The sequence below is a fragment of the Maniola jurtina genome, chromosome 8 (genome assembly GCF_905333055.1).
Source record: "Maniola jurtina chromosome 8, ilManJurt1.1, whole genome shotgun sequence".
NCBI classification, from domain to species: domain Eukaryota; kingdom Metazoa; phylum Arthropoda; class Insecta; order Lepidoptera; family Nymphalidae; genus Maniola; species Maniola jurtina.
In genome coordinates, this window is record NC_060036.1 from 5,161,749 (window position 1) to 5,189,647 (window position 27,899).

The window sequence follows — 27,899 nt, forward strand, 5'->3', positions numbered from 1 at the left end:
AAACAACTTTATAATGTTTGCAACTAGGGAAATATGGAGACAAATAAGTAGAACATGTAAGAAATTAAATATGTATGTACACTGTACCTATATAAATATCAGTTTCAATAAAATAAGGTAAAAACCTACGATAGGTGTCCCATGGAAGCGACAACTCATTGTTGGGTAAGCCTAAAATACTGCAGTTTCCACAGATGAAGGAAATAAAGCGAACGTTATCTGTGTGTGTTTCCCTTTCTCTCTAACCGCACCTCACCCTGAGACTCCTGAGAGAGGCCAGGTGAATGAATTTTGCTTGAGCTTTTTTAGTCAAAAACAGCAAAATGAAAATTCAAATCAACGTATAGAATTACGCCTATTTCTCTCGAAAGAAAACATTTTTTAGACAAACTAAAGACATTAGAAATTATTATAAAGTAAAGTATGACAAAATGACGTTGTTAATTTTTCAATTTTCTTGTTCCTTTTATACTTTTATAATTGCACAAATTAATTTATGCACATTTGCCCTAAAATAGAGATTTGTTAAGGGTATATAACCTTCAAAATAATTATAAGTAATTTTACTTTTATTATTTTTGTGCATAGATATTGGAAGGATAAATTGGTCGATATCTGGCTTAGTTTTAGACGTATTACTACTAATAAAAGCATAATAGTCGTAATACGTCTTAACAAGGGTCTTTATTTTTAGGTTAGAGATCATGACCATAGTATTAAAAAAAAGAACCTGTTTCATAACAGTAAAAAAAAAATACCATGTTATATTTTACCATCTAAATTATTTCTATAATTAGCAGCATCTTTGTTACGAAAATGAATAAAAGTAAAATTTTTCTTTCAAATAGCGTGGTACGATTCTATTTTTCGCTGAAGCATTTCAGTTTCCCAAGTTTATTTCATAACGAAGCGCAGAGTTAGCGTCAACTTTTCAAAATGTGCCCGTGGCTTTGCAAAAAGGTGTTTATTTATATTTTATTTATAGAGACTTCAGTAATTTGCCCAGCTTCATTCCAACTTTATAGGACCAACAAAGGACTTCGTCTGCGATGGCGCTTGCTGGCGCGCGTGCTGTGCTTGTTTGGAGTGTTTTTTTTTGTTAAGAGTGGCTGGTTTTTGTGTTAGTTGGTGTTTTTTGGTGGTGGAACTGACTGGGAAGCGCTCTAAAGGGGCGCCGCGCGTATGTCGGCGGGCGCCAGCGCAGACGGAGTCCATACTTGTATAAATTCAATAACTTGAAAATATCACAAACTTGACATTGGCTAATCAGAGTAAAGCCAGATTTAAAAAAAAAAAAAAAGGACCAACAAACGTAACGAATGGAAAAGTACTATATGCTTTTCTAGTCGGACGAACATTGTTATATACTTAAACTAGCTGACGCCCGCGACTTCGTCCGCGTGGATTTGGTTTTTCGAAATCCCGTGGGAACTCTTGGTTTTCCGGGATAAAAAGCCTATGTGCTAATCCAGGATATTATCTATCTCCATTCCGAATTTCAGCCAAATCCGTCGAGTGGTTTTTGCGTGAAGGAGTAACAAACATACACACACACACGCACACACACACACACACACACACTCACACACACACACACACACACACAGACATACAAACTTTCGCCTTTATAATATTAGTGTGATAGTGTGATACTTAGATTAAAGAAATATCAAAATAAGCATAAGTAGGTAAGTAGGTAATAAGTAGGTAACTTGGTACCTTTTTTTCCGTTGGTAAAAACTAGGTAGGTATACCTACTTAATATTATATCAACTTCCCCGATAATAATATGATTTAACTTATTATCTGATTTATGAAATATGTATTTAATTAGCAAAATACCAACAATTGTGATAATAATTTCAGTTTAAAACTAGCTGATGCCCGCGACTTCTCCGCGTGGACTACACAAACTTTGAACGCCTATTTTACCCTCTACAAAAATTCTGAACAGCTATCTGCATGCCTTAATTCAGCTTTGAGTTGTAAGTTGATAGATCAACCAGTCAGTCAACCAACTCACCTTTCCTTTTATATATTTAGAAGATAATGATAGTTGGTATCCACCTACTCTTTTTTATATTTATGAAAATAAAGACATAATATTATACGAATTATTGTAAATTAACAAAACAAGCCGTTAAAAAATAACACGCATAGTAATCTTACTCCAAGTGTTAGTAGAATAATAACAGACTTATAAGCGTCAAATTTTGGTTTACATTAAAGAGCGGGCCCTAAAACCACCAGGGAATCTAAAATATTCATGGTTTGTGTACCTTTATAAAACAAAATAACATTCGCTGGCGCAAAAGGCAGCTATTCCCTTCTTTTACTGGCAAAAACAAGCCCCTGATTAAATCGGTTTCAGTTATTTTCAAACATTATTTACCTCCCGCATATTAAACACCTACTCCTACTTAATATTAACACAGTAGAAGCTTTACATAATTTGTAAATATTTGCAAAAGAGAATTAGCGAGTATATATATGGGAAATAATATGTCGTTACATCACAAAAAAACTGAAAATGTATTCATGAACAAATAATTAGTATTTTCCATTTTCAAAGTAAGATGACTGTGCCAAGTGGGGTATCACATGAAAGGGCTTTACTTGCACATTCTACAACAGATTTTTATTTGTTCTTATGCATAATAGTTTTTGATTTATCGTGCAAAATGTCGGAAAAAATACCCGAGTACGGAACCCTCAGTGCACGAGTCTGTTTTTTGTACTTAAACTACACTTCTACAAACCTGATTTTCTAGAAATAAACTAGATAGAAAGAATGCCTCAAGCATCTACGAGTAATGACGTTCGCGATGGAACTGAAGCGGTTAATGCATTTACGTTTAAACATGATTTTTTAGTAAACAACGTTATTTTTAGAATAAAACTAAAGTAAACATTTTTTCAAGTGTTATAGTGATAGGGACAGCATCACAATTGTCAGAGTTATCGCCAGAGAAAAAAGAAATTTTATACTCATATCCTATAAGGCTAGGATCATATCAGTCAAGACCCGTCAAGAGAATCAAGGCGTATAGGCGTAGGTACTTTCCGTTGTCCTACAATCTTAAATTTGGCAGGTATCAATGTCCCATAGCATAAGTACCTAAAGGAAAAAATTGTGGTTACATCACGAAAAAAAATAAAAAATGTTATTTTCGTAGGTAGGTATGCGATGGTACGGAAACCTTGTGTTAGCACGTGAGTGGTTTTTACCCAAAAAGAGGGGTGTTATAAGTTTGACGTGTGTATCTGTGTATCTGTCTGTGGCATCGTAGCTCCTAAACTAATAAACCGATTTTAATTTTTTTTTCAAATTACACTTGTTTACTACGTTTTAATGTGTTTTTATAAAGCTGGCCAATATTGTGTTTAATATTTACATTGACACGTGTTCAACTTTTAACGTTTATACTTATCATGATCATTGCAGGTTTTAGTGATGTAATATTATAATATGATGTTTGATCCCCACACCACGAGAGATGAATGCTTGTTGAATTTAATCGTCTACGATACTTTTACGACGGATACGCTACGCTAAATCGCTAATCGCCGATGATAAAAGTAACGGTGTGTCGGTCAAAGTCAAATCATTTGTTCAAATTGGGTACCTACCATTGTATACTTTTTGATTGTCAATAATTGTTGAATTTGTAGTTTGTCAGCTTTAGCTAACTCCACGGAACTGCGAAAATGACCTTAAATAAATCTATGGCCTTTTCTCAGTGTTGTCATTTAGTAATTGCATCGCGAAAAAAATCGAGGCCTGACGATCTGAACTGTTGCCAAAGTAGAGAAATCCGTTATGCTGTATGCATGAAATTGGAAACTGTGCCAAATATTACAAGTAGGTACTTGAAGAGAATCTACTTCCTTCCTCAACACTCCTCAATGAAACTAAAGAGCAACTCATATAATGTAGTTAACTCAAACTTAAGTGAGTTTAAAACTGAATGCGCTAAGCTTGCTAAGGTCTTGAATTTATTTTCAGTAGAAACATCCTATAGTATAGAGTTTGCCTTAAAATAATAATAATATCTGATCGTGGTTTGGTGGTAGGTACAGGGTAACTGGCATGTCTCTAATATTTTGGTACCTACTCATCACTAATGTTACTTTTTATTATATTATATTATATTCTTTTGACAAAGATTCAGTTGCTATAACTATGTAACAAGTAGCTAAACAGTAGTAACGTAGAATTTGATTGACTGCACGCGCGACAATTAGGGGGTTTGCTACTGGTATTTATTGGATTCGGTGTTCTGGTACGATGCCACGTATCACACTAATATTATAAAGGCGAAAGTTTGTATGTGTGTGTGTGTGTGTGGTGTGTGTGTGTGTGTGTGTGTGTGTGTGTGTGTGTGTGTGTGTGTGTGTTTGTTACTCCTTCACGCAAAAACTACTGGACGGATTTGGCTGAAATTCGGAATGGAGATAGATTTTATCCTGGATTAGCACATAGGCCACTTTTTATCCCGGAAAACCAAAGAGTTCCCACGGGATTTCGAAAAACCTAAATCCACGCGGACGAAGTCGCGGGCGTCAGCTAGTAAACCGATAAGGGGCTTAATAAAACTGCCCTATCCCTTCCAAGTTAGCCCGCTTCCACCTTAGACTGCATCATCACTTATGACCAGGTGAGATCGCAGTCAAGGGCTAAATAGTAATGGAACAAGTGTAAATTAAAAATTTATAACATCCCCGATAAGTGAAGGTTACAGTAACTAGAAAAGAGCTGATAACTTTCAAACGGCTGAACCGATTTTCTTGGATTATGTTCTTTCAAACAAAAAAAAACTATCGGTTCATTAGTATACGAGCTACGCTACCACAGACAGATACACAGATACACAAGTCAAACTTATAACACCCCTCATTTTGGGTCGGGGGTTAAAAATAATGGGACATGGACAATAACAAACACTATCGCCGTCCCTAACTAATTAAAATGTGTTTACCTACAATTTAAATGCTAATATTAAAATCCTTTTTACATAATATTACTCTCTGAATAGTTCCCACGGTTGTGAGTTGTTCTTGTTCAAAAGTGAGATAAACTTATTTATTGTTCCCCCAGTTCGAGTTTATTCAGTGGAGAGCTATTTGACTTGTCGACGTTTTCATGGCTTCATGTTTTCATCCTTTTAGATAAGTATGACTTTTGGGATATTAACCTAAGCGATAAACGGTCGGTTTATGTTAAAAGCTTGTGTAAGTATATATACCTAAATAGATAAGGTTCGCACTTTCATATAAAGTAGCTAGATCTTATTTATAATACAATACTTAAGTACTAGTGGGTACCTAGGTATACGGTTTGATCTGAATATTGATAAAATATAGCAATCAGTAAGTTTTTCCTTTAATAATTGATATTTAAAGTATTTTCCTAGAATAATTAATCCTTAGTGTCGCGTTTTCAACCACGTAGGTACCTAGGTGCTTACCTATTTTATTCATTTAACAAATGAGACCCTCATTACAACAAAGGTGACATTTGCTACCATTGAACCGAGTTCCCCTTTTTGCAAATGGGCAGAAAATGAAATAATATGTACCTACAAAGGTTTTCTCTACGAAATGATATTTACATGCCTTTGTTATATCATGCATGTTTTATGTGAATGATAATACATATTGTAGTTATATCAAAGAGGTATTGTACGAACTTTTACAAAAGGGATAAACTATGAAAGTAGACAAATCCTGCTCTCAGATGTATAAATAACGCCGGAGTATTTCGTAACAATCATTTCATCATAAATATTATTAAAAAATATACAATACAGGGTTGCCAACTGGCCTACTGGTAAAACGTCACGTTCCTATTTTAGGCTCTTTACGCACTGTGCCCGATCCGAATCCAAGAATCCCCGATCCGAAGTAGCAATAATACCTACTTACTAAATGCATGAGTGGTTGCGCACTGTAAAATATAACATAGATCCAAATTACCTACTTGTATGAAAGCTTGTACACTGCGTCTGATCTTCCGAACTATCGCGGATACGCAACGATTCTGTCGAAACGGAAGTGGTGTAAAATCGACATTCGGATTCGATCCGAGTTTCTATATCAGTTTTCTTGGTTTTAGATGCAGTTCGTAAAGAGTCCAAAAAATTGTATGGGAGGTCACATTCATACTAATTCATACTAATATTATAAATACAAAAGTAACTCTGTCTGTTTTTCACCTTTTCACGGTTTAAACTTTGAACCGAACCTGACGTAATTTAGGCTATTATAGCACAGAGAGCTACTCGTATCTCCATTCCAAATTAACAAAGACAGCTTGCATCTTAGGATGCAAGTTAAGTATCTATGCAGTGTTGTATCAATCTTGAATAACACGGTAATTTATATCCAGGAAAATCAAAAAGTTCCAGTAAGTACCGAATCAGCTCATCACTGAGAACACCCTTCAGTGTTTAAACATAATCGTAATTCCACTCGGAATTATTGTGATTTGATAATCTTCTACAAAAGATTTTTCAAATCGCCCAACCCGATCTAATGATTCACGCTGAATCCTGTTCCTTGAAATGTTTATTGCACTCCAGAGACCGCGGCAAAGCAATGGAAGCTGAAAGAAAGAATTGAATGCTTAAGTTGAATACTGGGGAGGAAATTCCTAGAGGGACGAGGTCAAGTAAGTGAACGTTATGCACTGGGCTTTATATTGATTAAACTTTGGTAAATACACAATAATTGATCTTTTTCATCCCAATAAGGCTACAGTCACAATCAGATTAGTTCTAAGAATTTTAAGGCCTAATTCCTTTGGCAACGGAATTTTCAATTTCTTACGTCTTCTTACTTACTTCAAACTTAAGTTAAAACACCAATTTTGTTCCAACAATGCAACATTATTTTCGAGTTTTATTAATTTTCGAGTTCCAACTCCTCAATAATATAATAATAAAACTGTACCTGGACGATTTTTTGTACATTGAATAGGTACCTGCTTACACTTAGTATTTTTTTTTAATATTCGGAGGAAGCATAGATATTGAGCCCAAAACAATAAATAGGTACTCTTTATTCATTTCCGCTTCACTCTGAAACTACTAAACGGATTATGCAACATTGCATATTTACTCTCTAGATACTGGATTATATGCAAAATAAAATATGCATGAAAAGTGTCGAAATATGTAATATAAAATATTAAAAAATACCAGTATTTATTCTTTTAATTTAAAATAACATACAATTGGTAAGTTATTTACATAGAAAAGAATGCATCATCGCAAGATTTTCGGTAAAATAATATGGCTTTCAATAATATCATTGAAATCATTCCAAGAAGAAGGGTAACAAAACAAATTCATAGAATATTTTATATATGGAATAGATCAATATGAGTTTGTTATGAGCGGGTAACGTACCAATAGGTGCCTAAGTAAATAAAACAGTAACTTAAAAAAAATTACGTTACTTGAGCTACTTCTATTAAATTCTAAACCATATAATTATTATCAGCTACGCATGACATTGTAATTATTTTTGTTGAAGCCCCATTATTATATTTGTTTCTAGGTACATTATTAGTTGCCTAAATAATACGTTTAAGAAATTCAAAATCTTAAAGAATTGACTTTTTTGTTTAATCGATAGGTATTTTGAAATGGTTATAGATGGTGTGGATTTATTGATTTCACTAGTTGTTTATGGTTTTGTACCGGTTTTAGGGTTCCGCACATCAAAAGGAAAAACTGAACCCTTATAGGATCATTTTGTTGTCTGTCTGTCTGTCCGTCTGTCTGTCGTGTCTGCTAAAAAACCTATAAGGTACTTCCCGTGGATCTAGAATGGCACGTAGGTAAGTCTTATGGCACAAGTAAAGGAAAAAATCCGAAAACCTATCTCCGATACCTACCTATCTCCGCTTAGAAATCCATCTCCCTCATTGATCACTATGGATGCAGTAACTAGTAACTAATACGGACAGCAGCTGACGTATCATTCTTTAAGTAAGACGGATTCCTTATACCTACCTACTTTACTACTTTTATGAAGGAATATACCTATACTAGTATAGATACTTTTTCATTGATTGTAGTACTAGCTTATGCCCGCGACTTCGTCCGCGTGGACTACACCAAACCCCTATTTTACCCTTCTAGGGATTGAATTTTCAAAAATCCTTCCAAAGCTGATGCCGACGTCATAATAACTCTTTGCATGCCAACAGTTCGATTCGTCCAGTAGTTTGTGCTGTGCGTTGATATCTAGTACAAACTACTGTTAGTCAGTCAGTCAGCTTTACCTTTTATATATTGAGAATACTTATTAAACTAACTTTAACTCTTAATTTTATATTAGGATTAGAAACACAAGGTAGTTGTAAGCAAGTTCGGTACACTGTTTGATATCCGAATTATGTTATGTATTCTGAGACAGCTGTTAGAGTTATGTATTGCAATGGTAGAGAAGAGATAAAAGTCATGACATCGTATACGTAGATGATAATATAAGGATTCTAACTTGCGATATACAAAGTTATGTTAAGTACAAGTAGAGTAAACAGGGTTGCATAGATAATGTAATAAAATTAAGCTTATTACAGTAAGCCAGATAAATATACTCGAAGGTTGCTGTGCTCGAATAAAACCTTTTTTTCCCCTCGAACGAAAGTGTATTCTTACGGAAGACAATGGGCGGTGTAGCTTAGCACTACACCTCTTTGTTATTCACCGCGATAAAGGTTCTTTGTGCTTATAAAACTGTGCGGAAAATTGGACCCATGCAAAAGACTATTGTGTTCAATTTTAGCCCTTGACAGTGATTTTACCGGTTGGTAAATGATGATACATTCTAATATGGAAGCAGGCTAACATGCTAAGGATATGCCAGTTTTTATTGTACCTAACTAGTTGATGCCCGCGTGGAATTATGTTTTTCAAAATAACGCGAGAACTCTTTGATTTTCCGGGATAAAAAGTAGCCTATATGTTAATCCAGGATATAATCTATATCCATTCCATATTTCAGCCAAATCCGTTCTGTAGTTTTTGCGTGATTGAGTAACAGACATCCAAACATCCACACTTTCACATTTATGATATTATTAGGATATCCTACTTCTAATCGGTTTCCAGTTTCTACACAGTATCGTACTGGAACGCTAAATCACTCTACTTTTTTGGGAGGTAACTAGCCATTGCCGAGTCTCATTACGACTTTTGAGAGCAACTTAGCTTACTATGCATGTGGGTTATCCACATTCCATCTATGTATGTATTTTATACTAGTTTTATTTCTATTTATAAGGTTTGTTAGTGAATTTTACATAAAATAGTTCATTAGTTATTCATTAGTTTAGGAGCTACGATGCCACAGACAGATACACAGATACACAAGTCTAACTTATTACACCTCTCTTTTTGGGTCGGGGGTTAAAAAACAATTTAGCGAAATAAAGAAAACACAAAAATAATTTAATTCAATATGCAATGGTAGTGAATGCATCTACTTGCATATCTATAGTTAGTTAAGCTAGGCTATCTGTCTACACATGAAAACTGAAATTGAGGTCAAGCTAATGACCTGCAATTCAAACACATTATATTATGTTCGTACTTCGTTGCGCGTGGCAGTTACGTGTCATATAATACGTACTAGGTATAACGTGCCATAAAAAATAACTATCTTCGATTTTTATGTCTAAAGTGCGACTCAGCAAAAACATTTCATTTTATTATCCTCAAATGTATAGCAAGAGTACAAGAGTAGATATAACAAAAATCGTACGATGGAATCGTGAAAGCCCGAAGCTCATTTATATTTATTTCATACATCAAATTTGCTTTATCAGGGAACTTAAATTACCTACATATCTGACAATAAAAAAGTTGGAATAACAAATCCAAGAACATAATTTACTTTTTTTTTACATTAATTGAAAATACTAGAATTAAAATTATATTCTTTTATCTTGAAGGAATTAAGAATTTAGGATATCCTTTGCTTTACCTTACATCGAGGCTTCTCGGCCCTCGCAGTATAACGTTGCTCATATAAATTACTCAAACACATTGGAATCCTTTATGATCATGTAGCCAAATGTCGCCTATGTCACTCGGACCTTCACGACAAATCAATTGACACCTCATTCATCAAAATCGGCCCAGTAGTTTAGGCACTACGGTGGAACAAACAGAATTTGGATACAAACTTACATACACACATACATACATAGACTGCTAAAATCATAACCCTTCCTTTTGGCTTTGCCGCAGTCGGGTAAGAAGTGCATCATCAATCAATAATATGCTAATCTACTCAAAATATATTGCATATTGTACTGAACACTCAGTACACAGATTTGTACCTGTAACCAGTAAACTTAATTATAGCACTTCGTGTCTATTGTCGTATCACGCACATACTGGCTGCAAGTTCAGGCTTGCGCTTGAGGTTCTATATTTAGGGAGGCAAGTATTAAGAAAATTCGTATCTTCGTAGCATTACCGTAGACATTCGCATAAAGCGTTCATATAGAGAAAAAAATAATGTAGTTAAAAAGACGAGAGTATTAAAAATGATGCTATAATTCATGCTATTATTCTATTGTAATATTAAACATCCATGCTATAGATATGTTCAATAGAATTACCGGTCCTACTTTTATCTTAGACTGTATGGTCACTTACCTATTACCAAGAGAAATTGCAGTCAAGGGTTAACTGGACAACCAGTACAAATATGAAAGAAGTGTTACGGATGACATATTTCTTTAGATGATGGTGCAGTGGACATCCTTATTTTAGGGGTAGGTATGTAATACTCGTGGATCATGTAGTTTTTATGTCGGTTTGGTGAATACAGTCTTCAAAATTGGGGTAAAAGCTGACTTAAGGACGTCCTCAGCCCGAAACGAAACTAGGCTTAGGCACATAAGAGGCCGCAAGGGATGCCGCGCTCCTATTCACTTGGAAAATGGGGCTTTCTTAATTTGGGACAACGTTCTTGAATCACACTTTTGCCAGGATTTTATCCGTTTCTATACAGAAGTAGTTATTTTTGTATTACTAGTCCGTAGATATCTAATCTTAGTTTTTGGAATTTTGTATTGGATATCAGAATTTTGCATTGTAGTATGAAATGAAAAATAATAAGATAAAGTTGAAAACTAATACCCGACTGCGATCGTCTTAATAAACGCTGAAATATTATAGTAAAATTGTATTTCTGTCGCTTGGTATATTTTAATGTTGTAGTAAATTTATATTTATAAACTCAAAAATTTCTCCTCATCCATTTGACACCATACTCGATACAATAGCAAAAAATTTTGGAGATCCCCACTTTTTTTTATGTACCTAATATCCGTTAGGTTAATTTTTTTCGTATAAAATGTAGCCTATGCCATTGACATTTCATTCATCAAAATCGGCCCAGTAGTTTAGGCGCTAGGGTGGAACATACAGAATCTGGATACAAACATACACACATACATACATACATAGACTGCTAAAATCATAACTCCTTTTGGCTTTGCCGCAGTCGGGTAAAAAAGCGGTGATAACCTAGTGGTTAAGATATCAGCATCCTACGTGTGTATTTTCATCTTCTGTAGTGCGCCAGAATGGGGTGGTTCGATTTTATTAATTTATTTATAGATTTTCAAAGATATTTTTAGTAGGTATTAGCTGACGTCCTCCTGTGTAAAATTTCACGCTTTTGGATCCAGTCCCTGACAGAAAAAAGCGATTAGTTTTAGTAAAATTCACTTTATTACTGAAGCATAGGCTCCGTTATAAAATTGCGGTCTCAAGACAGTTTCAAAGATAATAAGATTAGAGTCGAGCGCATTGAAAGTTAAGTTAATTTGTGCATACCTAATGAATATGCACTTTGAAAATCTTTACTTTCCACGTACCTACTGTAACTCTCTATCTCATGTAAAACCCTCTTACGCAAGCCCTTCTCCTAGCCTTTTTTTGTGGACGGGGGGGGGGGGGGGGGATCTTCTTGGTAGATACCCGATGTCTTTGGGGGAAGATCGGGATATATAGGATTTCTACCCACTTTAACACCCTCGGTGGCCATCCTCAGGGGCTTACAAAGAGGCTCTGGTTACGGTGCCTCTTTTGAGTGAAGTGAAGATTTGAGTGTAAACTTTTGCATTATAACAAAGTTGGAATTTACATGATTTTCATGTACAGCTTTGTGAGCCGTAAAATATGAAAATAATTATTCCGTTGGCGTGTGAACCTTAAATTAGGCCGCGAGCTTGCAATGTGTAAAACATTTGCATTTCCTTGGTAGTAGGTACGCTTTTCCTGTGTAGGTACCTACTTTACTCCCAAAATGAAAAATTTACAGTTTTATAGGTAAGATCTTTTGTTACTTTTCTATAAATAATTATATTATTACGTACGTAACTATTGTAAACTGTCTATAACTCTTTGTTAAATAAATCAATGTTATTATTATTATATTTTTCTCACTCACGCCCGTGTACAAAATAAATACATGATATAAAAGCCGAAAGGAAATATAATAGACTTACAAATATAAAAATAATATACCATACTAATTACTATTAATAGTATAGGTACTATTATAATCATACTGAGGCATTTGTCGTGCGTGCCATCTTCCTGGGGAATCCCTCAGACATATTGTATCTGGTTTGTTCTCATCTTGCTAACGGCGAATACTTGCACAGACATAATCAAGTTGCCAAGATAATCCATCAACAACTTGCTCTTCAGTATGGCCTTGTACATACTGAAGTGCCGTACTATAGTTGGTACTACCAAATGTCAGTTCTTGAAAATATCAGTGCCCTGGTTTATTGGGATCGGTCGGTTATCGCTGACAGGTATATTGTAGCCAATAGACCTAATATGGTACTAGTTGACCGGTCAGCGCGTCGAGCAATGATTGTTGATGTCACTATTCCACATGATGATAACCTAGTGAAAGGAGAAAAGGAAAAAGTATCGAAATACTTGGACCTGGTTCACGAGATTAACGCCATGTGGAGTGTGGACTGAGCGATTACTGTACCGATAGTTGAATCAGTCCATGGTCTTATTGCGAAAAGTTTCGACCAACATCTTAAGAAACTATCGCTTAACTGTTGGATCAAGGGTAAGGATACAGAAGGCAGTGGTTCTTGAGACGGCACGCATTGTGAGGATCTTCCTCACTCTGGAGTCCTGAGCACTGGCGGCTTCGGTCCAACTCACCTTGCTGCTAATGGAACCTATTTGACCATATTTTTAACCAATTCCTTCCGTCACTTTATGTTTCTGTTATTTTATTTCTCTTTTGTTTCTGTTATTTAATTTTTTTGAAATTTCTGTAATTATTTTATTTTATTGATATGAGAATAATAAATAAAAGAGAGTCATACTGAGGCGACTGGGGTTCTTTGGCCGTTCACTCGCAGCCAGGATACCTACAGTTCAGTTTGTGCCACAGAACCTTAAGGTCTTAGTTGTTTAAAAAAAATTAAGTACCTACCTACTTTAAACTTTATCTCTAGATCGTATTTCTGCTATCCCCTAGAGCTCGTCTTGTCTGTTTTATGAGTGAAGTTTCATAAGGCGTGTTACTTTGCGTCTTGAAGAGAGAGATAAGAAATGATATTTTTCAAGTTTTAAACCAAGGATTTATGTTTTAAAATTAAAAAAAAAACCAAATTATGCCCATTTTCATTTCATACCACTTGATAATGATTCCTAAATGGTGTTTTCTAATAAGGAAGCTATATGACAATAACCGATTATTATTATAAGCCCTAGGACCAGCTTTGCGGTATTTGGCAACCTCTTGTATAGTAGGTAGATATATTTGATTACTTACCATAGATGTCGACGGCTGAACATAGGTCTCTCCCAAGGATTTACATAGGTTTTATGCTGCTTGGGTCTAGCGGCTCTCAGTGTCTTGTTTAAGATGGTCAAACAGTCTCCCAGCACTAAATACATACAATATGTCTACACATACTAATTGCTATAACCTTGATTAATTCATGCAACAATGTACTCGACAATCGACATTTCTATTAATGCCATCTGTAAGATTAATTCTATAAATAGGACTTTTATTGATATTAATTGGTTGACAAGGAATTATCATAGTTATAAAAACTGTCTTCCTGGAGGTTAGCTCATCTCCATCTTACGTCATCTACTATCTGGGGAGATTAGCACAGTTAATGTCCGCACATCTGAAAGACGGTGGCGATTTTTGAGGCTTCAGAAAAAGTTTGACAAAAGCTAAGGCTTTTTTTGCATTTAATAGCGAGCAAACGAACAGGTGACCACCTGATATTCCGCCCATAACATTTGTTGCACCATAATCTGAACTTGCTTTTTTTAACAGACGGACACTACACACTTTCACAATGAATAATATTAGTTCCAAACTAATATTGGTATGGATTGATTATTATTTAATATATACTCACCTATTATTTGACTTTCAAAAGTTTTTAATACAAAAATTTGCAGTTAGCAATTTCATTTCATTTCAAAAGACATAAAGTAATTAATATATTAGTCAGACCAACAAAAACACTTTCTCTTTAATTCTTTTTTATGGATCATAAATCCATTTTGTATGGATCCGGTACTTTAATAAACCAAGCAGCGTTCTTCAGTAAGATTTCTTATTAACATAATGTAGGTAGGTACAAGTAGATAGCAGGAAGAGAGACTTCCATTTAGGCATACATATTTTATGTCAGATTTGCCTTTTTGATGTGATGACTGTAGATTACTTAAACACCAGGTATTATTTATTCTGTGACTCGAACAGCCCCCAGTGTCCTTGGCATACTTACAGAAAGTTAAATCTATACTTCATTTGCATATTACAGACATAAAAGTACTTTAGTGAAACATAGGCCTTTCCTTAGTCACATGTCACATGCATTGAGGTCGAACATTAAATATTCAATAAATGATTACTGATTCTAATTTTCCGTTTTTTTAGGATACCGTACCTCAAAAGGTAAAGCGGAACCCTTATTGGATCAGTTTGTTGTCTGTCGGTCTGTCTAGCTGTTCGTCCGTCCGTCCGTCGTCTCTGTCAAGAAACCTATAGGGAACTTCCCGTTGACCTAGAATCATGAAATTTGGCGGGTAGGTAGGTCTTATAGCACAAGTACAGGAATAAATCTGAAAACCGCGAATTTGTGGTTACATCATTAAAAAAAAAAATTAAAATGTATTTCAATTTTCAAAGTAAGATAACTATACCAAGTGGGGTATCGTATGAAAAGGCTTTACCTGTATATTCTAAAACAGATTTTTATTTATTTTTATACATAATAGTTTTTGATTTATCGCGCAAAATGTCGGAAAAAATACCTGAGTACGGAACCCTCGGTGCGCGAGTCTGACTTAGCCGGGTTTTTTGTGAGGAGAAAGATTCAATGGTACGAGTACGTTAGTAATCTAAACGCAACTACCCTTACCTATTATGCCATAGGGAGTTTCCGTGTCCACATCTTGTCTGTTTATCGTCATCATGTTACTGTCATCTTGGTTTTGAAAGGTAGAAAGCTCATGAAAACTAAGCTAATGGGTGCAAATTTGACTCTAATGCCCTATGTAAATCAAAGAGTTTCATTTTGATCTCGCATCTCTATTATCAGAGACGCTCAATGGTACCATAATCATCCATTGTTATCTAAATCACGCTTGTTTGTTAAATTTCAATTCAATCGGACAATTTGAAGACGAAAAAATTTCGACAAACAAGTCGCGACAAACAAGACAAAAATAGGTAACAAAATCAACTTATCATAAATACTTAATTACCTACATTTAAAATATATCACAGTAAAAAATTGTGTAGTAAAATAGTTAGTAAGAACTTTATTTCTATTTGAAACAACAAAGAGAAACGTGGGTTTCCTTCAGGCATCTCGTAGTTTTCTTCTTATATAAGAATTAAACCTTTTGTTGAAAAAATTAGTGGCCACTTGTATATACAAAAGCTTTTATTGCTAGAGCTCTTTATATTATTATTTATATCAACGGCTTTATTCTGCAAACATTAGGAAGAATATATAAATTATATAAACCAGTTTAAATAGTTCATAGAAAATATCTCGGTACTGTAAAATGACTATACAATGAATGGGAGATAGTCTTATTAATCTGTACTAATAAATAAAATTGAAGTGTCTGTCTGTAATTTCGAAATAACAACCTCATATTAAGCTCATATGGTTATTTGAACTGTACCATAATTGAATCTTACGTTTTTAAATTTTTTGTCTATATGTCTGTCTGCCTGTCTGTTTAAACGGGCTATATTCGGAACGGCTGAACCTATTTTGACGGGACGGAACCTAAAAATATATATGTGAAAGTTCACATATTTTTTTATCGATAGAGAAATTTTACGACACTATCCCATAAAAAATTGGATTCCAACTACTCAATCCTCATGATGCAGAGGGCCTGGCTACCCCCCTACACCCTTTAAGTACCTACTCTACTTATGAGCTAAAATTTTAACCATACATAAATTACTCAAGAAGAGATCACTATAGTGATAAGGTCGCCCTTTGCTAGTAAATCTATCCTGTACTTTAATCGTTGTTAGTATTAAGTATTAAGCAATAAAGTTGTTTATATAAATATATAATAAAAAAATTAGTACATTTTAGTCAAACACGGATCTACTCAGTGTAAATTATGTTACTACTTATTATTTACCTACCTACTGTTTTGATTGCATATGGCCCTATTCAGTATGGTATGAAATATGGCTTCAGTAAAGAAATTTGCTGATAATCATATTATCGGGTATCGGAAGCCTCTGCTTAGTCTTAAGTAACTCTACCTATTCCGAGAAGGTAACTTTACCTAACAGTGATGTCACTTCGTAGCCGTAAGTAGAAATGGTAGCACATATACATACTAAAGGGCTATTAATTACTTAAGGTTCACTAGACGGGTCTGGCTGCGAAATTCTAATTTGGTTTTTCGCAATTTGTAAACTAATACGGCAAAGTAGGCTTATGGTATTCTAACAGTGCCAATGGCTGTATCATCTCCACAGGTTTATACAAAAATCTTTACTTGAAAGTGTTCAGTTTAAGAAATTTAATTGCTTACTGACTACTCGGGGGAGCACAGTGGTTATGTCGGACTCCTACCGAATAAAAACCTCCCGAAGTTTCATCCTATCTGACGACGGAGCACAAAGGACCGACAACTCGCTACTCCGACAGCAGATGTCCACCGAAGCAGATCCACCACTGGGGCACTACGTCCTCCAAACACCGTTAGAGGCATGCCGGAACCACAAAACGCCAACCAACCCGAGGACCATACTGTGAGCGACAGACGACCTACTTTTTATCCTGGGAAATCAAAGAGTTACCGCGGGACAAAAATATAAAATCCTTTTTTGGTTAGGTACGTACGTTCCAAAAACGATAATCTGGTCTAAAAGTGGTGTTGAATTAAATTGAGGTTTTAGACTGTAAGTAGGTACGTAAGCAAATTAGAAACTTTGTTGCTTCTGGTTTAAACTTTCAGCTCAAGATTACTTTTGTTATAACAACATATTTTATGTTTTAATTAAAGCAGTTTAATATCTTGTATAAACAAATGAACAAAGGCAGTCTTATCTCAGCAGCACACACTGTGGAGGCAAACTTTGCATACGAAGATTTTGTTGAAGCAGAACTTCAAGTGCGGAAACCTAATTCATTTGACCGATTTTCATCGCGGCGAAACTTCTTAATGACACAATGCTCACTTTAACTTTGATAACTATCTTAAGCCGTGAATGATAAAGGTCAGTTTAATAACTTGTGAAAGATTTTACCAACTTAATTTAAGAATTACTTGAAGTGTCACCTTCGGAATGGTTTACCGGCAAAAGTTTGTCTTAATGTAAAATACACTTTATATTAGAAGGAAGAAAATCCCTAGGAAGACTGTTCGCTAGGAATTAATAAATGGTAAAATCGAAAAAAAGGTAAAAAACTAAATTATTCACTTCCCATGTAATGATTCCCTTAAAATATATGTATACCTAAGGGTGGAACGCATAAAAACGAGAAGTTGTGTACAAGGATAGTAGCACCAACTTAATCGATTCTCATGGACACTTCATAGCCGGAAGAACGGCACACAATTCAAATCTTATTCACTATGAACTTTCATAATAAGGCAATCGGGTGCGATGGATCGATAAATTTAACCAGGCGAGTGTGCCAATTTGGCCGCGCTGCCCGTGACCGACTAGACTAGGCCATGTTCGCGTCCGCGTCACCACTGGGTAAGCGATTCAGAAAAATATTTGTCTTAATAGTATCGGTCAACTGTAAATGTACATACATAATTCATTACGAATTTACGATTTTTAAAGATCCACTTTGAGTTTCTCAAAACTCTTACTCAGTACACCCTCAAGCTACTAGTTACTTACTCAAGGAATGTGCCCTTTAAACAAATCTTTAGGTCCACCGGTTTAGGCTATGCGTTGTCTGTCACCCAGTCAGTCATGGTTATTGGTATAGAATATATGGTCTATCACTGGTCATGGTACTATTTAAATGTAGGTACGTACCCATTTATTGAAGCTAAACAATATAATTATCACAGATCATGTCATTACTAGTCGGTGCATAGAGTGCGTTTGAAATTCGGTGCCGGAGAGTCTGCCTCCTGTCTGCGTTGGCGAAGAAAGAGTGATGTCTCTCTTCGCTAAAGAGGGAGTGTAGTCAACCAGAAGATCATACGAGCAGATATTACGTACACTACATAATACATAATAGTGTAGTTACTCTAGTAACAACCTCAACATAAAGACATAGGCACATCATTGAGAAATTAATATCGCAAGATGTATCGTAGAATATTAATATCGGTCTATGTTTTGTATGCATTGCGCTCTCTCGATATATGAGGGAGCGGCGAAATTAAACCCGTACTCCAGTCAGTTCAGAACTTATTCGTATCAGGGGGCACGGCAGTGCCCCCGCCAAGACGAGCCAAACGGCGGCCGGGGCGCTACGTACCTTTTTCTCGAAGTGTTTCGCCGTATTTTCGACTCGTCATAACTTCGGTCTGGATGACGCTAGAAAGCTGAAATTTGCAGTATTGGGTGTCCTCAGCAAATTTATCAAATATACCAAGTATCAAATATCTAGCTTTTATGGTTACAGATTTATTGATACCTAAAATACGCCGATTTCGTCCCTCACTGATGATCATCAAAACCTCTACTCAAAACCTCTAAGGTACTTCCCGAAGTCCTAGAAGACTGAAATTTGGTATGTAGACTAAAAATTGACAACAAACTACAGGAAAATTAAGAAATTGGAAATGCCCCCCCTCTACGCCTCTTATGGGTGAAGCAAATTTGTAAATTCTGTCGCTAGAATGCTGATATTTTCAGGATAAGATGTCCTTGGCAGATTTATTAAACGCATTGAGTATCAATTGTCTAGCTTTTATAGTTTCAGATTTATTGACAGTCAAAACTTCTAGTCTGTAATTCTAGGGTACTTCCCGAAGTCCTAGAAGACTGAAATTTGGTGTGTACACTAGAAATCGCATACAAACTACAGGAAAATTAAGAAATTCAAAATTTTCCCCCTCCACTCCCACGTATGGGGGAAGCAAATTATTTGTAAAGTCTATCGCTAGAATGCTGATATTTTCAGGATAATATGTCCTTGACAGACTTATCAAACGTACCAAGTATCAATTCTCTACCTGTTATGGTTTCAGATTTATTGCCATTCACAACCCCTCTAGTCAAAAGTTCTAAAGTACTTCCCTAAGTCCTAGAAGACTGAAATTTGGTATGTAGGCTAGGGATTTCATTCAAACAACAGGAAAATAAACTTTTCCCAGTCTGTACATTTAAAAAATGTGTTTCCTGAAGTCCTAAAAGACTGAAATTTGATATATCTGCTTTAAAATTGAGTTGCAAGATTCCACCCAAACAAACATAGTTACATACATTGCAAGTGGAATAAAAGCTTTAAAAAAAAGAGGTAACGATAGAGAGCGGGCCATGAAAATGATGTAGGTACCTACAAAAAATAGATCCAAAAAAAAAATCTAGGGCACCTGCCAAAAAGAAATGAAATCCCACCAAAAACATTTCATGTAAAATGTTGCCAAGACTCACAAGTTCATAATGCTTTCACTGTTAAAAAGTTATGAGATCTCTAGTAGAGCCAAGCCCCTAGCTGAGCTTAGAATTGCGCTGCCCATGGGACCTATCCCAAGTCCAAAGTATATAGCTCTTAAATGCTCTTGAGTATATCACATTTATAACAATAAAGAACAAATAACTCTACTTACAAGCTCTGATTTTACAAACCCTAAATCTTGGTTAAAAAAGTACGGCTTGGCCGTTTAATGTTCGTGAAACTATTACATGTCATAACATATTATAATATTAAGGTCATAAGGAATAGTTTGTTCGACAATTACTAATTTATATTATTCTTCATGATTGTCGCACAAGCTATTCCGGGCTTAAATGTCATATCAGATAAAAGTACCACGAACATTAAACGGCCAAGCCGTCCTTTTTTAACCAAGATTTAGGGTTTGTAAAATCAGAGCTTGTAAGTAGAGTTATTTGTTCTTTATTGTTATAAATGTGATATACTCAAGAGCATTTAAGAGCTATATACTTTGGACTTGGGATAGGTCCCATGGGCAGCGCAATTCTAAGCTCAGCTAGGGGCTTGGCTCTACTAGAGATCTCATAACTTTTTAACAGTGAAAGCATTATGAACTTGTGAGTCTTGGCAACATTTTACATGAAATGTTTTTGGTGGGATTAGCATTTCTCTGCTACTTGTAAAGTACTGCTACTAACGGTATGACATTTATCTACTACATTATTTATCTACTAACTACTTAGTGATCCCTTTGCCTAGAAAGTTGTACAATATAAGACGTAATAATTAATATACAAATGTTCGTATATTATGAAATCGCTTAAGTACCTAAGTATTATGTAGTCTCTAGTCTACATCATTTATGGTCTATGTGCAATTGTGCAATCAACATGCACGTTGGTAATTACCGCTCGGAAGTTTAGCCCTCGCCGGCAAATTACTTGCTAAAATATTTATAGGGTTCTCTTATTGGTAAGACATAACCTAACATCCAACATAGTCGTACCTTTTTTTTTCTCTCGTCTGGCTTTTCAAAGATTAGCCAATGTCAAGTTTGTAGTTATTTGTAACAAGTTAGCTAAACTATCTAGTCGTACCTACTTATTATAATTATTTTTTTACCGCATTAATCTATCTACCTGCAGGAAAAACCAATAAACCAACAAACAAACACGCTTTTCATTTTGGGTAGTGATTTTATTTGTATGCGTCCGTTATTTTACTTCATATTGAGAGAGATTTCAAGTCAACGGAATCACATTCTAGCCTTGATATAATTTTAGGGTGCTACCTCTACCTATTGGATCTATATCCTAAGCAATCTATCCTATAAAAGTACCAGAAGAGTAGACACATTTTGTCTGCAGTCATGGAAATATATCTAAATCTTCTTCGCTTCTAAAAAATAGGTACTTATTACCTGTGAAGCCCCAAAGTTGAAGTAACTTTAGAGTGTTGAACTCTATAAAGGTAATTACTTCATTACTACGCTGTAAGGAAGGCGATTAATGACGTCACAACTCACAAGGCGTAAAAGGCAAATATTTTTCAATTTTTCAACATAATTTTTTTACCAAAGAAATTACTCTATTTTTACGTTAAAAAATTTGAAAAACATTGGTCGTTTGCCTTACGCACAACAGACGGCAACGTTTAAGTGCGAAAACCAGCCCAGAGTGAAGACAGAAGGTCGTTTGCCTTGTAACGTCATTAATCACTTTTCGTACATGGCGTAGAAATCATGATTTTTATTGAAAATTCTAGCCCCAAAAACTACTGATATACAAAACATCACATCATTTTGTTACTACAGTCCAAGACACTATTCTCGAAGACAGGATAACATCACGAGATTACTGTATGCCTGAGAGTTCTCCATAATGTTTTCAGTGGCAGACTTCACTCTCCCAATCTATGACCAAACTCATCTCATTATGAGAAGAGACCAGTGTTCAGTAGTAGTAGACAAGTGAAAGTTGCAGTAACTAGAAAAGAGCTGATAACTTTCAAACGGCTGAACCAATTTTCTTGGATTATAGCTAAGAACACTCTCGAGCAAGCCACCTTTCGAACAAAAAAGACTAAATTAAAATCCGTTCATTAGTTTAGGAGCTACGATGCACAGTCAGATACACAGATACACACGTCAAACTTATAACATCCCTCTTTTTGGGTCGGGAGTTGCTTAAGAAAATAAAGGGATGCTTGCACCAGTTATAACCATATACGTATGTAATATTATGTATAAGTAGTTGTATGTATTTTCTGTTCAAAGTAAGCAAAAGTACAACAGTCTAACGTTACTGCAGAATGCAGATGGATTACATTTTTTATTATGGCCGTAAAAAGTCCATAAACGTAATTAAATCCAGTGGTACCTACTCGTAAGTAGGCCGCTCGCTACATGTTCCAATCTAGGGATGTTATGGATATATAATTTCGGATCCGGATATGGATATGGATATTGGTAAAAAATAATATCGGTTTCGGTTACGGTTATGGATACTAAATTATTTCGGATTATCCGATAGTTTCGGTTACGTATATTAATTTTTTAAGGAACTGTAAAATGTGAACTGATAAAGGTGTCGCATTCCAGCGGAGTGCACAGTTAATTCGTACGAGTGTAGTATTTAGTTAGACTCCGCCCTATCCGAAACTATCCAAAACTTTTATTACGGATTCAGTTACGGTTACGGATATTTTTTTATTTCGGATATCCGATAGTTTCGGTTACGGATATGGATATCCATAACAACACTATTCCAATCCAACCTCTGCTAACCTCATCTAATAAAGCTTACGGTCCAATAGAATTTGCAGAATTTCACTAATTACGCCGAGTAATATTTTATGTATCCGTATAAAGTCGCGAAGGCACTAACCATTTTTACGGCCATTTAATAAGTATTCATTACTTAGATGATATTATCACATCTGCGTTTTGAAGGCCTTTTTTTAGGGTACCGTACCCAAAGGGTAATAACGGAGCCCTATTAAGTAGATAACTCTGCCTGTCCGTCCGTCTGTTCGTCTGCCTGTCTGTCTGTATGTATTAATTTATAAACTTGACGAGTTAATAAATTAATAATGAGAATGATTTGCGTATTTTTTTTAAATCGTTTAGACATTGTGACATTGTTCCATAAAAATTTGGATTCCAACTCCTCAATCCTGATGCTGCAGGGGATCTGATCAATCCACGCGGGCGAAGCTGCGGGCATCATCTAGTTATTGCAGAAATCTACGGGCGCATAGACCATACGGGTACCTACCTACAAAAACGTGAGTTTTCAAGTGAATTTCGCCTTTGTAATTGATCGTTTCCTTTTATTCGAAATATATAGCTATAGTATCACTAAATAAATATACCAGAGTATTTGTCACTATGCACCACTTGCACGTAATTAACAGGAAATTTAATTCTTATCTGTACCAAGCCTCATGTAGTTAGTTAAGAGCGTAGCCTAATGGAATCAAGTCATTAAGTTTGTAGTGTGTATGCATATACAAAGATCTTTTAATATGTACTCTGGAGTGAGGCATTAGGCTTGATTAAGGCTTGACAGCTTTCGAAGATTGTATATCTATATATGCTATAAAATCAAGCGTTCACAAAAAAAAAAACTTGTCGTTGCCATCATCTCACCCATCGCTGGTCTTCTCTTAAAATGAGAAGGGCTTTGGACCATAGGTAGCTATTAGATTTTTAAGATGGTTTTAACAAATTCTAAACACAGCAACTAGTGGAGTAAATGAAGCCGTAAAATAGCCAATCTTAGGAAGTCCTCTGAAACACCTCCAAATTTTTGCTTTTTGTATATTATTTAAAATCAGAAACCGCGGAAATAATTTTTAACATTTTTTAATCCATATGTATGATATTTATACATGACGTTCAGTGAAACGTTACCTTCTCCTTGAGAAGTTGTAGAGGAGGTCAAATATGCTATCAAATGACCTTTAAACACCTATGGGCAAAAACAGCCCGTTTTTGAGTTATTGATCGTTTTCAGAAAAATACGCATTTTTTTCTTTTAAAATTAATTTAAAGAACATATAACTTTTAATTTAGTTTCTAAGTGGCACACATCTGAATTAATATTTGTGAGTACTAAAATAAAAATAGTCCTTTTAGGTTCTCCTTTTCAAAATTAGCTAAAGAAACGATAAAATAATAGCACAAGGGAGAAACTTTACAAGCTGGTAAGTGCAAAAAAATGCAACACGTGGTCTGAACCATTGACTTTTCGAATTTGAGTCCGCTTCTTGACCGTTGAATTATTGAGGCTCTAAAATTAATTAGTAATGTAGATGTACATTAAGACATACAGGCACAGATATTAGTTTCTAGAATATGTCTGCAAATTTTTTTTTGCAGACATATTTCATGGACTTTGGTTGCTTAATATTCAAATGAAATTGGAACGACGATTGTATGGAGTAAGTGACGGAGAGAGCCCTGTTAATGAATTAGGCATGTGAAATATTAGACAAAACTTAATTAGGTCAAATGCAAAATCCAACAATTCAGGAACGCAGTTTCAGCAAAATTGCCAAACAGAAATACGTCAGTAAAATGTTGAGCTTTTCCATTTTTTAACTTCGTTTACTCAATTGAATCAGCATTCGCAAGATTTACTGTTGGCTCTGCTACAAATTACTGTCGGTACTCAGTGGTTTTTTGTGGATAATTGCGGATTGCAGTCTATTTATATCAGCAGTCTATTTAAAGTTCTGTTTATCCTAAAATTACAACCGTGCATTTTTGGATGCTTATAGTTACATACTTAATTGAAAATATCGGTTTAAGTTTGGCTATTGTTGGTGTTTTATCATTGTTAACAAGATAAAGTTGAAAACTAAAACCCGACTGCGATCGTCTTAATAAACGCTGAAATATTATAGTATAAAATTGTTTTTCTGTCGCTTGGTATATTTTAATGTTGTAGTAGGTACATTTACATTTATGAACTCAGAATTTTTTCCTCTTTCTGAATCTGGATACAAACATACATTTTAACCACATACATACATACATACATACATACATAGACTGCTAAAATCATAACCCTTCCTTTTGGTTTTGCCGCAGTCGGGTACAAAAAATTAAATCGCCGGCAGATTAATTATTATGAATGCAAAAGTATATTTGTTTGATGGTTTATCCTCCAATCTCGCTAATAAGCAACCGATTGACGCGGTGATCTTTTGCAAAGGAATAGTTAAATACCTGGAGTGCAAGAGACTATCCCGGGTAGAACCGGGATAGTCTCTATCATCACTAGAGTTACGACGACATTTTTAAACACCCAAGTCTATTTATATGAATTTCAGGTATCAACTAGTAATTAAACATTTTAGACCAAAAATGACTTAGTTTTACGGTATTGAATAATAAGAGGAACAATAAAATAACCAGCAATAAGCTTTGAACTTTCATGAAGCACAATTTTCTACAAACAAGAAAGTAAGAGCCCAAGAGTCGCCAGGCCACAAGTTCTGCTGCTGGCGACGTGGATTGTCGAGTCAAGGCTCTGTGGCGTTAGAAACGCCGCGACAGAGCGGCAGACTAATGTAATGGCGTTTCTACTACGCAAATCTAGGGATATCAGCGGAGGTCATCGAATGGCATGACAGTACATCGAGGCCGTGGTATGGCAAGTTCTTGCACCTCCTGCTAGTCTTATAAGTCGTTTCTTGTTATGCGATCATTTTTGGACATGGCGTGCAAGTAATAAAGTGCAAAATACAAAAACCGAAATAAGACCAAGGCCCTTTTCTGATAACACTTTAATGCCAGACTGAGAACCAGCATAAAATATACATAATGGCCTGTTTTGACTCGAATACCAGACATTGAGGCGGCAAGTTTGCCAACACTGTTCATTTGGGTCGAGACGTTATCGATTTTTTATTTCACCTTTCGCCAAAGCAGGCGAACTATTGATATCCCAACGATTTGCTATTACTATTTAACTATGCTGTACTGGTTAGAATGCTTTCAATTTATAAATCTACTATGGGAAAATGTAAGCTGCATTAAAAACGAGGAAAATGGTCAGGAGAGTTATCAAAACTAGGTATTTCTGACTAATAGTATTATACTTAAATATCAATTTTAATAAACTAGACAAGCCATCTCCACTGCGATCAAGTGAATCAACAAAATTAAAAAAAACTGAAATATTTACTTTTTCATTTAAAACCAAAAACTAAATACTAATTTTCAGGATCTCGAAAAATATTATGGACTTATTCCCTATCCTAACAGTAACTAAATTCCCTTAGCGGTGAAATTTCTAAATTCTAAAAGGATCGTACCTACCTACACTCAACACTTCTAAGTTCTAAGTTTCTAACTAGGTTCAGGCTATAGGCACCTATAAGTATTTACGTTGATAGTCAGTCGGCGAGTATTTATAGGCCCATTATAGTCGGAATAAATTTTTTTAACCCCCGACCCAAAAAGAGGGGTGTTATAAGTTTGACGTGTGTATCTGTGTATCTGTCTGTGGCATCGTAGCTCCTAAACTAATGAACCGATTTTAATTTAGTTTTTTTTTTGTTTGAAAGGTGGCTTGATCGAAAATATTCTTAGCCAAGAAAATCGGTTCAGCTGTTTGAAAGTTATCAGCTCTTTTCTAGTTACTGTAACCTTCACTTGTCGGGGGTTTTATAAATTTTTAGTTTACACTTGTTATTTACTTATGTAAGTATAGTTGGATAGGATGTATTTTTAACTAGGTATTATGTATGTAAAGTACACAATAGCTTTAGATTAGCTCTTTGTAAGGCTAATCATACCCTAAAATACATGTATACATACATTAAGTACTATATTTTGTATAGTGAAAATAAAAAATTAACATCTGAAAGATAGCCCATAAGGCGAATGCAAATCAACTTTTATATTCATTAGATGGACTTCAGCCCCCCCTTTCATTATGACGAAGTCGTCTCGTTATGTCTATTCAACCCACCCTCTTACATTAAATAATAAAAAAATATTGTTTGATAGATGCCAAGAAACTTTTTGAAAATAATTTCGCTTATTAAACGTTAGTGGCAACTTTTAGTGTTGAAGGGTTGTGTTTGTTAGATTTCATGTCTTCGATATGAACTTACTCTCAATTAGTCTAGGATAATGAAATGAAAAGAAAGACAATATGTAAAATTAAAACATAATATTTAAGATTTTTTTGATAAAAGAGAAACTAATTTTATATCTGCCTGGACTTCGTCTGTGTTGGTCTTAGCTGGCGGGCGTGCTCTGCCTTTTTGGAGTGTTTTTTTTTGTTAAAACTGACTGGAAAGCGCTCTAAGGGGGTGCCGTGCGTATGTCGGCGAGCGCCGGCACAGACGGGGTCCATACTTGTATAGTTTAACTAACTTGTTACAAATAACTACAAACTTGACATTGGCTAATCTTTGTAAAGCCAGACGAGAGAGGATCTGCCTTTACATTGGGACGTAACATATGTAAAAAGTACCTAATGTAAAATGTAGAACATAATATTTCACCATAGGTTATTAGGGACAAAAATTTAAATCAAGGCGCAAAATGATGCAAGTTATAAATGTTGAAGCTGTCAACCAAAACCAAGTCCATTAGGGGTAGCAAAGTAAGAGGTATTATTTCGGCCTAAAAGCCTTGTCTGGGAACAACGTGGTAAGTCGGAAATACGGGAATATTTGCATTTAATGGCTTGTTCAGCCCCGCCCTTTGAGCTTAACAGCCAAC

At 35.2% G+C, this 27,899-nt stretch overlaps 1 protein-coding gene across 46 annotated transcripts in view; it reads right to left on the reverse strand.

Annotated features, from left to right (window-relative positions):
* LOC123867641 (glutamate-gated chloride channel) overlaps nucleotides 1-27,899 on the reverse strand; it is a 60,540-nt gene that overhangs the window by 19,408 nt on the left and 13,233 nt on the right. The window lies entirely within an intron of this gene.